Source organism: Sebastes fasciatus, chromosome 4 (genome assembly GCF_043250625.1).
Source record: "Sebastes fasciatus isolate fSebFas1 chromosome 4, fSebFas1.pri, whole genome shotgun sequence".
NCBI classification, from domain to species: Eukaryota; Metazoa; Chordata; class Actinopteri; order Perciformes; family Sebastidae; genus Sebastes; species Sebastes fasciatus.
Genome location: NC_133798.1, coordinates 39,050,631 through 39,065,392, shown reverse-complemented (window position 1 = coordinate 39,065,392; position 14,762 = coordinate 39,050,631). Strand labels below are relative to the sequence as shown.

General features: G+C 42.6%; 1 protein-coding gene across 1 annotated transcript in view; it reads right to left on the bottom strand.

Moving 5' to 3' along the window:
- Positions 1 to 14,762, bottom strand: part of znf469 (zinc finger protein 469) — a 229,626-nt gene that overhangs the window by 78,859 nt on the left and 136,005 nt on the right. The window contains exon 4 of the mRNA XM_074634149.1: positions 14,052 to 14,097. The gene's annotated coding sequence lies outside the window, so the exon portion shown is untranslated. The remainder of the gene's footprint in view (positions 1 to 14,051; positions 14,098 to 14,762) is intronic.

The following is a 14,762-nucleotide window of genomic DNA, read 5'->3' as shown; positions in this document are numbered from 1 at the left end:
TTGCATATCGCGATATTATGTTTTGTGACTGTATAGATTGTCAAAAACTAGGGATGCACCAATACCACTTTTTTTCAGACCGAGTACAAGTACTTACATTTGGGTACTCGCCGATACCGAGTACCGATACGAGTACTTCTCTGTGCCAAAAGACCATCGTTAACAGCCAGTTGGAGGGTGTGAGAGACACACGGCAGGCTGGGGAGTCCCGCATACGAGGCGGTGCGCTGCGACCGGCTCTAGGTCGGCTAGGAAAGGCTCGGGGCGAAGGTGGCTCGCGGCCGCAGCTTTACAGCGCTCCAGATTCTTTCCAATACACAGCCCTACTATATTTCTGATGACATAGAAAAACTAGAATTGTATGCCTCCGCCATTTATCCTATTAGACATTTGTGTGAAATTGTTATAATTAGAATATACATTTTTAAGTTATGGCCAAAAATGTGTTTTGTGAGGTCACAGTGACCTTGACCTTTGACCACCAAAATCTAATCAGTTCATCTTTCAGTCCAAGAGGACATGAATGAAACAATTTGAAGAAATTTGCTCAAGGTGTTCCCGAGATATAACGAGAAGAAGACAAACGAAAGGTCACACTGACCTTGACCTTTGATCTTTGAGCACCAAAATCTAATTAGTTCATCCTTGAGTCCAAGTGGACGTTTGCTCCAAATTTGAAGAAATTCCCTCCAGGCATTCCTGAGATATTGCGTTCACAAGAATGGTCCGGACAAATGGACGGACGGGCAACCCGAGAACATAACGCCTTCGGGCCACAGTTGTCACCGGCGGGGAGGCATAACGGGAGAGTTCCCGTCCTGCAGATGAAGGAGTCATGATTAATGGAAAATGTAGGTGAACTTAAGGAGTGGAAGGGTGGAGTGAAGAGGCGGAGAAATGTGGTGAGCAGGAGTCATTCAAGGCATCTTACCTTGGCCCACCCCAGGTTTGAGTACCACATGAAAGGGGCAACTTTTACTCATGATTACGCCCACGACAAGAAAGAAGAGGAACCGAGCAATAGGAGGACAAAATTCAGCTCTCCATATGTGAGACAATATTTTACTGTACCTGCATTTTGGAGAAAGCCAAAATGACGGAACAAGTCACTTTTTGTAGGTACAAACGACGTACAGTAAGATACATGACAAACTAACCTTTAAACAGTTAGACTACACAGCCTACTGCCAGCTTTAGTTTCAGTCACAACTCAACTAAATAACTTAGACGTGTTTACTCGGGGTATGAAACATGCGCAATGTAACTGAAGCTGCGGCCGTGCGTTGCGATTGGTTCAATTTCAGCGAGGGCAGACCAGATTTTACTGCGCATGTGTTGTACCCCAAAGATATGACGCGTACTCAGCCTCCTTCCAGAGGCCTTGAACAGCAGCAGGAAGAGGCTGCAGCTTGCTTTAGCCCCGGAGCCCGTATGTATGTAGTACTTATTATTCCTTGATATCGCGATTCAGTTTTTTAATCTCGACGATGCATATCGTCACGTTTTTATATCGCGATATTTTGTGGCACGATATTTCGTCACACCCCTAGTATTTCATTATCTTATTGATACCTGAAGCAACACACCAACCAAAATGCAGCCATTTGCAGTTTTTTTTTATCCCCTCACCGTTAGTTTTGGTTCAAACGTAACTCTATGTTACTACTTTTGTCTTAAATATTCAAAATGGTACAATCCCAGTTCATGATTTTCATGAAATGGAAATTATAAACAAGTGCATAACACAAAACAAGTTGCACTCAAGTTGCACCACGACCACAGGAAACTAGAGCACAACCTGCAGGAAGAAAACAACACTAGTACACTACTGGCTTTCAAATATCTTTGGTTACATAAATTCCCTAAAAAACATTTATGTAACCAAATCATGCAACTTTATGTCCACAAAACAGGTCAACAACACAACCATTCTGGACACTACTGAGAAGTCAAGAAAAAAATCATAGTAACTTCTGAGGCAGCTAGAGTCTGGCCTCCGGACCTCTCCGCTGTCACTGTATCTGCCCCCCTACTGCGTTGTGGAGGGGTGTCGCACAGGATGGGGATGAGACAGGATAGGACAAGGACGTACAGCCTAAATATGGCTCCTGCAGCCTAGGCCACAGGGAGACAGAGCAGGGGACCACAGACCTCGGCAGCGTACAATTATCCAAAACAAGAGAGACAAGCCAACCTCCTCTCACTGAGACTCACAACAAGAGCATAACAGAGTGAAGCCAACACGATATTTTACTGTCCTGTACCTCCTGGATCACATCCACGGATCTGTGCAAATATGCACAAACCTATATAGATGTATATGTCTGTATATGTGTGTGTATATACATACAGACATATGCCTACGTCAGACACAGATACACACATGATAATCCACTGAATGTATCTCTCTTTATAGCAGGTATTCAGGGCTGTCAACGTTAACGCCATAATAATGCCTTAACGTACAATTGTTTTAATTTCTTTAATGTGTTAATGCAATCAATCTTTCGCAGGTTGTAGCGTGCTCGGTTTTAAAGCTAGAGTGAAGATACTGGCATCATAGGAAACTAGACAACCTAAGGAATCCATTAGTACTAATCATGTCACGTTAGCTTGTCGCAAAGGAGGCTAAATAACGCTACGTTTTACCACTAAATTTTGGCGAGGAAAAACTGTTGTCAATTTTCAAAGGGGTCCCTTGACCTCTGACCTCTAGATCAGTGAATGTAAATGGGTTCTATGGGTACCCACGAGTCTCCCCTTTACAGACATGCCCACTTTATGATAATCACATGCAGTTTGGGGTCAAGTCATAGTCAAGTCAGCACACTGACACACTGACAGCTGTTGTTGCCTGTTGGGCTGCAGTTTGCCATGTTATGATTGGAGCTATTTCTTATGCTAAATGCAGTACCTGTGAGGGTTTCTGGTTTCTGTTGTTACAGTAATTGAATAACAGTAATAAATATATACATACATTTGCATAAAGCAGCATATTTGTCCACTCCCATGTTGATAAGAGTATTAAATACTTGGCAAATCTCCCTTTAAGGGACATTTTGAACAGATACAAAATGTTTGTTGATTAAATATTTTAATTGATTGACAGCCCTAATTTGAAGTAAATATCTATCAACACAGCTAAATGCATCTCACAAATGTCTTATCTATAAGGCCCACCTTTAGGCAAATAGCCAAACACCTTGCCTTAACATGTGAGCATGCACAGTGCAGCATATGGCACAGATATAAGGGCTCTTCTGCCTTTGGAGTGAATTACTGGGAGTCAAGATGTGAAAAGCTGTGAAAGGAGCTGGCAGCTGATGGCATTCCTTAGGACCGGAGGCCTACAGATGGAGACAACACTCGGACCTGCACCGCACAAGTGCTCACGGATGCTAGCAGCTCTACCCGAGAAGCCCGCGCGAGTGCCCGTAGCTTATCCCCGCGGTGACACACTGTTTGCATAGATGCAGTGAATTAAATCAGTGGCGTTCCATTCCCCATTAGACCTGGAGGAGATCCAGCTAGATGCGTCCAGGCTGGACAGGCTCGACGAGGCTCAAACATTTGAGGAGGCTCAGGAGGGGAGGGAGATCAAAGGGCCGTCGGCATGCTCTGGTGTGTACGCCGGCTGGACTCATGAACATGTTACAGATGAGCAGAGGCGCCAGAGAAGCATCTGGGCTTATATAATGGAACCGAGTTCAAGGCACAATACCGTGGACATACAGTAGAACACACAGCGCAGAATACAAAAATGAGTGAAACTTTAAACTTATTTGTGTTATATGCGTGGTCTTTTATGGGACAATTAATTGTTTATGGGACAAACTAACTGTTGTTTAATTGTTGGGAGCAATTACTTTAAAGTAGCAGTGAGGGTGTAGTTGATAATTAAATTGGTCAATAATGACAACTCTCTGGGTAAACAAGTCAAGAAACAAACACAGAAGACGTTTTCTCCATGTAGTATATCAGGTTTGAGACTGATCTCAACATCAGACTGGACCATCTCAATAACTGAATGAGAGAAAGTGATGAAGCCCATTTGATATTGTTAGACCAGAAACAAACAAAAAGAAAGCTTCATGCTGGCGCTGTGGCTTCAGGGGCGGCAATGGCGGTCTATCGGTTCGCCACTTTGTTCCAGACTGAAAGATCTCAACAGCTATTGGATGGATTTCTATGATAATGATGAATACTAATGACTTCAGGGATTCCCTGACTTTTCCTCTCGCTTCACCAGTAGATCAAAATATCAATCTCTCCAAAACTTTAGTCTATGACCAAATAACTGCAAAACTAATGACACTACCATTAACCTCAGCTGTGTTTAGTGCTTATTAGCAAATCTGTTAAAGCTGCAGTAGGTGAGATCGGAGCAAATATGATTAAAAAAAGTTATTTTTATAAAACGGTTGCTATATCGTGACAGTAGTGCATGAAACAGGTAACCTGAAAAAAATCATGTTCCTCTGTGTCCTCCAGTGCTCCTAACGGCATCTGTAAGTTTTCACAGACCGGAGGAAAACAAGCAGTCAGAGCTGATCTGAGGTCTGCTGTCCAGCTGCCGTCTCTGAGAGCCGGCTGTCAATCACTCTGAACTCCGACCAAACGGTGAAACTAGGCAACGCTGATCAAATATGAATCAATATTCTGTTACGTTAATGCCTATTTCTCTCCTCACATGTTCTCAGAATCATCTTGTAGTGCACGGTTTAGCTGTAAAATGAGAACGTTTGTGATGCCGCCGTCATTGTGAAATCTGTTGAAGGAACGCCAAGTTCTGGTCACATGACCGGAGCACAGCCAATAGGAACGCTCTCTCTCTGAAATGACCTGTGATTGGTCAAAGTCTCCCGTCACGGGCTAGATGTTCTAAAGCCTGAAAACAGAGCCATGAGGAGGAGCAGAAGTCTAGTTTTCTCTCAGAACACTTGAATTACAATATGCTGAAAGGTTATTATGGGATTTTTGCCCAATGATGACAAAAATATACTGACTACTGCAGCTTTAAAGTAAAACTGTAATGCCTTTTTTAATGTGCGTTCCTCTTTCTCTCTCTTTCACTCAGTGTGTCCACCCGGCTGCAGTCTCTCATCCTCCTCGTATGTCTGGTTAAACATCGTTTCATTTCAGGCTCAGTTGTGCGGTGGTCCTGAGAGCTCAACACATGAAGAAACATCTTCAACAACTTCACAACACTTGCTATCACAACGTAAAAATTGGTTATTTTCCAACACCGCTGATAGATAGCCGACTTCAACAACTTTCATAAGCCACAAACCATGACAACCTGTCCCAGTCATGTGCATCACTTTTTAGAGTCCCCTGGAAACAGTGTCTTTGTGATGTGAGCCTCTCTATTTGCAGCTCTTTTTTTAAATGCGGCATCAAACTGATATTTTCGTATGTCATCAAGTTGGTGAAGATGTTTCTTCATTTGCAGTGTGTTGAGCTTTCAGGGCCACCAGTAGTAGTAGTAGTAGTAGTAGTAGTAGTAGTAAATGGATGGACTTGGTAAATGGACTTGGACTTATATAGCGCTTTTCTAGTCTTCCGACCACTCAAAGCGCTTTACACTACATGTCAGTATTCACCCATTCACACACACATTCATACACTGATGGCAGAGGCTACTAAGGTGCCAACTTTGCCCATCAGGATTTAATCTAAATACTCATTCACACACCGATGGCTATGCCTCCGGGAGCAATTTGGGGTTAAGTGTCTTGCTCAAGGACACATCGACATGTGACCCGGAGTAGCCGGGGATCGAACCACCGACCTTCCGATTGGTGGACAACCTGCTCTACCCTCTGAGCCACAGCCGCCCATTATTATTAGTAGTAGTCGTAGTCGTAGTAGTAGTAGTAGTAGCAGTAAATCAGGTGAAGCAGCAAACAAAAATACATATTGCATGAGACCAAACACGAAATTTCAAGCAGTGCGGCCTTTCTTCCAACTTACCTGCATGTAACCTTTGCTATAGATATAGAATAATAGATGCAATGTGACTGTTTGATACCTAAAAGAGTGCTTCACATTCTTGGTAAATATGTCCATTAGTGCGGTCTTGTTCAGAACATTCATTGTGTCATCTCTTTTGGTCAAAGTCATCACATTTAACTAAATAAACAAAGCTTTTCTTTTTCCTCATTTTGTTCCTCCACAGTTTCCTTTAAAAGACAAACAAACATCTGAAGCTTCATTGTGGGTTGAATAATGTACTGTCATCACAGCGCCCAAGGGTAAATTATGAAGAGGGTAAGAGAGAGACATGACATGTGAATGCATTGTTTGACAGACCATGGGCCTTTGCTGCAACACATCCTTCTTTCATTTATTATAGGAGAGTATTGGAGGTGTAGACAGCACAATGAGCCAGTGTGAGTAACTGTGATGCATGTTCTCTATCTGTGGCTTTGCGTCTACATGTATGTCTCTGAACATGTGCAGAAAGTGGTGATGATCTCACTTCACCCTGGAAGCAATATGTGTGACTGGAGGTAAAACAGTTTAAGGGGGATATCTCAACAAGCCCTCGCTTGGGGTTGATGGTATCGAAGATATCGTGTGATCTGAGAAGATGAGTGACAGCAAGGAAAGAGGAGCCCGCGAAAAGGGTTGAAAGGTCACGGTAACTGATAGTTTAGGTGGTGATAAGGAGTGGAAACATTTTAAAATTAAATATCACACACTAAAATTTAAGACCTTACACGACAATCATTTGCTTATGAATAAAAACTTTGACCAAAGAAACGATAGAAACACAATTTGCGGTTGGTGATGTGGAGGACGCAAAGCAGCAGCTATGGGCTTCAAAGACAGTAATCTCAGCACAGTACAAAGACTTTTTACCTTTAATTAAGTTTTTAAAACAAATGCTGTTCTTAGACCTGCAAATTCAAGTCAAGTCAATTGTATTTGTATAGCGTAAAATCATAACAGACGCTATCTAAAGACACTTTTCATATAGAGCAGGTCTAAACCGTACTCTGGGATTTATAGACACAATTTATGTTTCCCAAAATCAAAAAAGTTCAATTCTCAGCAACAGTAATAAACTACGTATATAAATAACAAAGAGAAGAAAGGCGGTCACAGGTCAAGATCTTGTTGACACAAAATGTGAAATATTACTTAAGTGAAGCTTAAAGATGTAAAGATCTGCTCTTCTACCTTTACTGTGCTGTAAAAAATAAATAGAAATAGAAATAACATTGCCTACTATACATCACTTCTAAAGCCTGCGGTATCTCTGTTTGTATTGTAAACGAGTGTAAAGTGGGAAGCTGGAGAACCAAGATCATCTATTTCAGTTCTAATAAAACCCTGTATTGGCCAAAGATATGAAACGTTTGTCTAAACCTTCTCTGCAGCTTTGTATTAGAGCGTTCTTGCTCAGATAATATGATCAAATGCAGCTAATCAATGATGATATATCACTGCTGTCACCTGCATGTTCTCAGGCTCATTTGCTATGTAGTTTTTTATTCATACAGTATAACAACAGAGATTCATTATATAGACCAATCACTGAAGACAGAAATGAAGGATTACCATCATGGACACACTCGGCCAGAAGCTCCTCTACTGTATAGGAAAAGGAAGTGTGAATGACACTATAATGCAGGGAAAGGCGCGGAATAAGAACGCCCTTCTTGCTTTATGCGTGTCTTTTTCACACCATGTAGTCTGTACTGACTGTGACGTAAATGCAGCCGCGTAAATACGCTATGCTCAGAGATAATGATGTAGAATACAAAGTGAGAAAGACTACTTATGGCGAGCGGGAAAGGGGGGGCGGATGGGTCCAACGAACACTTTCAAGACTTTCAACCAGGAAACGCATGGTTTGTTTTGTAAGTGACGTTAGTGACGTTTGACACGTGTTTTGTAGTGACATTTGTGATGTGTTTTCTGTACTGATATTAAGTTGTTTCCAGACGTATTTGAGTATTATTTTAAGGCCAACCATGACGTTTTTCCTCAACCTAACTAAGTGGTTTTGGTGCCTAAACCATAAGTTAGTATGTAGAAGTGGAAAGTTTCTGAAAGCGCCAAGTTCACAAGTTGTGACGTGTTTGTTGACGTTGTCATAAATGGCGGAGGCCATTTTTCGGTACATAATAAGGGAATATATTGTAATTTTAGTCGTGTATTGTAATTCTTTGTAATTTCATAATATGTCTGAGGTAAATGTTGATATTCATGACCTCCTCTGTCATTATGTCTTTGCATTTACTGCATTATGTTACCCACTAGCTAGTTTGCTAAATCGTTATCCTCTGTGGTTTCTAGACGCCGACAGTAACGTTAATATTGCCGTTGCTTAGCAGCGGTATTCTCACGACTTAACCAAGCATATCATATACACAACTTCCCACGTTGTAAACGCGTTTCATTTGAAGGCACCATATTATTCAAGCCTTGGCAAGGCAGAATGTGACACTGACACGCTATCCTCCGGTGGACAGGCGGGTCTATTGTCCTCTCTGGCGAGATATCGGGGAGACTTTTTCAGTGGTTAATTTGCAGTGAAGGGTTCGGGTCAAGCTGCTGTCTTACAGGGGCTTTTACTGACGTTGAGTCATTTAGCTTGAGGGCTTTATATAGCATCTTGGCTACACGTCATTCCTTCAAATATCTAAACAAAATGGCACCAAGTCAGTCATATACAGTAAGTCTAGGTAGTCATTATACATCGCTCCATTCAGCTCAGCAGAACGCAGCTCTCATTGTTGTATTACTCACTGTGGTCATCTTGCAGTTCATAAAATCAAAGCTGCATGAAGACTGTAATTTTGGAGAGGTATAATTTACCTGTTTAGGTTTATAGCTAAGGGTTAACCCTTGGTGTAAAACTATGCATGAGTTAAGCGTCTGCTCTGAGGGATGCAGTCAGTGGAAGTATTTTGAACATTGTTGGGGTTGGGTTGGGGTTATGAGAGCGGAGCCTGGAGGGGTCATCGCTGGGATACACAAGTGTTTAAAACCTGGGCTGGGCTTCACTTTGAACACACAGTACGCAGCCTCTGAGGCTACAAACACAACCAGAAAGCTGGATATATGTTCACACACACATGGCTCAGTAATACCCTCGTAAAGCTCTATTTCAAGGATGTAAAGAAAACCACTGGCTTGGTGGAAATGATTCAAATTCTTGCATTCTGTGAGCGTGTGGAAAGAGTGACTCATCTGGACATCTTTGATCATGCTGATGTATTTCTGCAGGGTCTCAGCGTTCAGGTTTTTTCTACCTGAACAGGGCTTGAGGAGGATCCTGGTGGGATGGATGAGATGCCTGTGCTCTGTTGAAACCCACTAGTGTCAGCAGATTGTCAGATCTTAGAGACACCGGGTGAAAAAAGGGAACTTGTGTGTCAAAGTTGGGATATTTATATAACAGGTGCTTTTAAAGAGGCCTACATTATCGGATAAGTTCCATTGTTAAATGTGGAAGAACTAAACGCAGAGTTTGCAGAGTGATGGCAGTATAATATTAAATATTCATGCTTATCATTAAAGGTACTGAGAGCAAACGCCAATACTGTTTTCAGTTGACAGTGAATTTCCACAAAAAACTAGATTAGTCCTTGAATATTTTGAGGATTGGGGGGATTAAATAAAATCCCCGATATGTTTTATGATGTCATGGATATGAAGTATTCATCCGTGTGCCACAGTTCAGAAAAGGGAAAGTGTAATTGATTGATTGTGTGCTCCGCAGTGTGATCTGGTGAGACGTCCACACCGTCTTGTACTAATAAACCAGGCAGCAAACATCAGACTGTGAGCGTGAGCCTGCATGTCCGGTCATGACACTGGGCCATACCCTTCAAGGCCTGCACGCCCCGTGACCCCAGAATCACTCTCGCACGTCAATCACCCAGTATGCTTTCCAGGAGGGGTGGGGGGGTTAGTGAACAGGAAGAACAAACACAGTATCAAAACTGAGCTCGCACCGATCCCACGGCGAGGTGTTCCCCAGCCATTCACACTGACAGCTTAAACAGACTCCACTACAAAGAGCCTATAAACATCACATAGACAAAGTGTTTGAATGACAGACGCTTAGACGGCAGTTACACAAGTCACAACCAGGATAGGTAGCCTAAGGATTAGAATACAACCAGGACAGGTAGCCTAAGGATTAGAATACAATGGGTCTAATGATGATGATGGTTTAGGTCGGAGAGGCGGAGTAGAGTTTCCACTATGGCTGATCTTAAAGATCCAAACATGTCTCAAGCAATTTACGCTCATATACAACATCTGGTCCTGTCAATTAATCATTAAGGGTGTTCTTTTCTTTCTCTTTGACCCCTGAACCTTTATTGACCCCTTAACTTTTCATTCCTTTTCATTGCTGATTTAGAAAAGGTCATCCATGCTTTTATCTCCTCCAGACTCGATTATTGCAAATGCACTTTATTCTGGTATCAGCAGGCGGAACATCTAAAGACTACAGTTGATACAAAACGCTGCTGCCAGGCGTTTAACTCGTACCAAGAGAAGTGACCTCATCTCACCGATCCTCGCTGCCCTTCACTGGTTACCTGAGTTTTACAATTGATTTTAAGATTCTACTGCTTGTTTCTAAAGCCTTGAATGTTCTGGCTCCTGCCTATATCGGTGATCTGCTGACTCCCTGTGAGCCTGATCGATGCTTGAGATTCTCTGGCAGAGCCCTACTGACGGGTCCAAAATCCAAACTTGTCAACAAAGGTGACCAACCGGGCTTTTGCCGTCCGGGCCCCTCAGCTGTGGAACTCCTTACCTGAGGATCTATGGCAGGAAAACTCAGTATCTTCCTTTAAATCCGTTAAATCTCATCTCGCAAAACATCAGCATGTTAGCATTGTCCTTCCACATGTATTGGGCCCACAGAGCAGGCGCTGTAGCGTTTCCTTTAACTCCGCCTCCCAGCCCTCGCTCCAGCCTCGGTCCGGGGCTCATTCACATGAACGGAGGGAGGGAAATAACTCTGGATTCGGTTATTAGTGCATTTTACAACTTTTAGGACCTCAAGGGGCAAATCAAGTGTTCCTTCTGGGAAGTTGATTTTCCTCAAAAGAAATTATCCGCTGAAAAAGTCTTTCTGGGCCCGATAGCATCACGTGAGGGACCCGGAAGTTGTAGTGCCGCCGTTTGGCCACTACGAAAATTGGGGGTCTTGTGTTCCATACTGAAAACATCAACTTGAGGCATGAGACAGGGAGTGTTGAAACGTGTCCACTCACAGCCATTGGCGTGAATCTCGGTTGTTAATATGAATGTAATTCCAAGGAAAAGGGGCTGCGTTATCTTCATATTCCACAGAGAAAGGAGTGGTTATGTTCTGGTCCTTTAATCTTGCAAACATAATCAATTAATTGCCTTTAAGGATTTGCATCCAGTGTGAGTTTGAGCAGCTGTAGGCTACCGGAGAAAACAGCTCTAATGACTCACTCACAAATGGACTGGTATAATATTACTCTATCAACTCTACTAAATGATTTATGATCAAATCATTGAAAGAAATCAACTAATCCAACCGTGAACTGTTACACCCGCACATTATCAGCTAACCTGAAATTGACACCAGTGAACTGATTAACTTCTATGATGATTCATTCTTTCCATCCTTTATCTCTTTTCTTCCTGTTTTTCTCCTAAACACATTTTTCCATAGGCCCCAGTCACTCCCCATTACCTCCCTGAATCACTCAGCCCCAAATCACACACCGTCTTACGCTCATCCTCCGGGACTATTCAAAAGCTTACATACTCATCCTACCTCAAGACCCACGGTCTCTTTCCTTGACTCTTACTTATTCTTCCCAGCGAGCCTCTTCATCACCCAGATACCCGTCTTCTCCAGTGATGTATGCCCCATGTCCAGGTTTTGTTTTCTCAAGTTTGATCTACATCCTCTTTGAAGTGAGGTCTGGGGCAGCGACGGCCTCTAGCTAATGTGGACTTACTGGAGTTTGGATGGCATGCTTTCCAGCAGAGCACGCTATTAACGGCCATCTTTCTCATCATTTGTCTCCAGAATATGGCTTTTATCTTAGCTGCACAAGGTATTCCTTCTGACGTGAGCGTCCGCTTGCATACGTGCGAGTGTGCATATGTATTCCTGCATCTGTAAAGGTCTGCATCGATACAAGGGTACAAATGTTTTTGAGTGTGTTTCGATCGAGATAAATCTGTGCAATGTCAGATTTATGTCGATCTAATCTCCATCATCCGAGCAACCTTGACCATGAGGGAGGCCCGGATACTCAATCATTCACACCCAGAGACCACGCAGTAAGAGAGGAGACTCTTAATCTGTTGTTCACAGTTTATGTCCTGTCCCCTGGAACCCCACCTGAGACGCATCCATTACGTCTCCTCCCTCCACAGGTTTGCTAAATCCCATCAACAATTCCATGATATCATTTTCATGAGCTATAAATCACACCGCGTTGCTGCTTCGAATGTTCATCACAATTTATTCCTTTTCACGGGAAACAGGAAAAACAGCTTTATCAGGTAGTGGGGAGTTTGTTTTCATGAAATGGAATAGATAAAAAGATTTCTTTAAAAAGACCTGACAGGGAGCAATTACACATAACGGTAATGAGGTAATGGGAAATATCTGGACCCAAAAAGTGTGTGTGCAGAGAAGCTGTCAAAGCTTGAGGACCTCAGAGGACGAATCATTTAGCGTTGAGAGATCTTGCTGAATAACAACAGGGGAAAGTTCCCAGCTGAAACCTCTCGCACCTCCCACAACACAAATTAGCATCTGTAAAAAGCAAACATTGTAACTTGGCTGTGCATAAAGCAGTTAAAAACCAAGTGTAGTTTTACCGCGGGGACCCTAATAGCCCGGGGGGGAATAATAAAAGTGATGAATTTGGTATCCTACATTAGGGGCAGAGCACGGCGGAGCCTCTGGAGAGCTGAGGAGCCAGGCTCAAAAGTGTCCCCACTGCCTCTGACGTTCTTTAACCTCTTTTGTGGCTTTGAAACCTCATGTCTTTGGCCTGCAGTCACTCTCTATTTATGCAAGAAAATAAAGAAGAGAACGCTGCCCCTCCTAAATCTGTAAACTGCAATTAAGCTAAATTCCAAGTTTATTTCCAAAATGCCGTCCTCGCTCCAGACCATGTGAGAGACTTGAGTCTAAAATTATCACACTTTTGGTCAGGAGGCCAAGACGAAGCCAGCGCTAGGACTGTCTTCTCACTGGCCACAGGATCACAAAGACGCTGTGGATGGCTGAAGCTATTGTAATAATAATTTGGATTACCATGATTCAGACATGTATCATTTAAAAAACCCTTTTAAACATCTTTTGAAGGAGCCGCGGTAGTTTATGTGACTTAGAAAGTAGGATACAGGGATCACTTCCAGATTACAGCTACCGATGCTGCAGAAGTGAGATGTAGAGACGATGTAATGACATCTCGATAATGAAACGAGTTATTGTTTTATGTTCACTCAGCCCCCTTTGAAACCAAAGGACTTGTGCAGTGAGACATCTTAACTAAAGGCATTGTGTCGGTTTAAACTGTTTTATGTTAGCCCTCCTAACCAAAGGTCTGACGTCTGGAGGCAAACAAAAAGCAGCCCACGCACCCCAGCACATCCCTGACTGTCTCTCTCCCTCCCTCTGTCCCTCCATCATGTGTTTACACGTCGGTAGAGTAAGTGACAGGGCTGTAATCGGAAGTCTACAACCGTGTCATTTGGAAGACTGTTGTCTTTTCCTGGGAGCGTGGTGGTCAGCAGAGAAAAACAAGATTTACATCTCACAGGGAGGGGCGAAGCGTTAACCATGCATTATCCCCTATTGGCTGTGGTCAGGGATGGGCGTCAACGTGTGGACAAAAAGATGCAGGCAAATTTTCACATATGGGAGACACTTTTATATCAAACACTGGGGAATCTCACAACTCGAAAATATGTGTCCTATTGTCGTCCTATTGTCGTACAGCGTGTACCGTTTCTTTGTGAGTCACAAGTAGTCATAAACTCAAAAGGATTAGACCAGGTGTGTGTGTGGTACTTACCATTGATAGCGTCATTTGTCAGCCTCTGTGTGAAAGTAAGTGCCACCTATAATCAGAAAGAGAGAGTAGATGAGGGTAAATACTGTTCATAAAACGTCAATCTGTGGTCTTGGAAAGGAATCGGGGTATTTCTGAGGTTATTTAGTAAACTCTATATTTGTGTTTTCCTCTCTGATTGCCTTTGATATCGGAGCACTTTCAATTGGAAATAAAAAATAACAACCGGCGCGTAATTAAAACTTCCTCTATAGCGCTTTTATTACAGTTTTATTTATGTCTTCACAATGTTTAGTGTTTATTCTTTAAAACTATGAGAGGTTTACCACCACAGGCCGTCTTCCACCTCCTGGAAAGAATTAAACAGAGAAGCTTGTATTAAACTATGTTTGTCACAGCGTTGGCCTAAACCTGGCGACTTGGTTAAAGGAAAGGGAGATTGCTATATGGAATAAATATATCTAATTGCAGCCTAAGAAGTGTGCAGAAGAGACACAGACTGAGATCTACAGCACTGCTGTTCTTTTTAACAGTAAATCCATGCAAACATTTTAAGGTGTCGCAAGAAATGTACCACAAATTAGGTGTGTTTCCATCATATCTGCTGAAAGGAATAATCTGGCAACACATCAGAAAACACAAAACACACCCATAATTAAAGCAGAAAGCCTCTCAGAATTGATTAGTCATGGACAAATGGGATTGTGCTTTGAT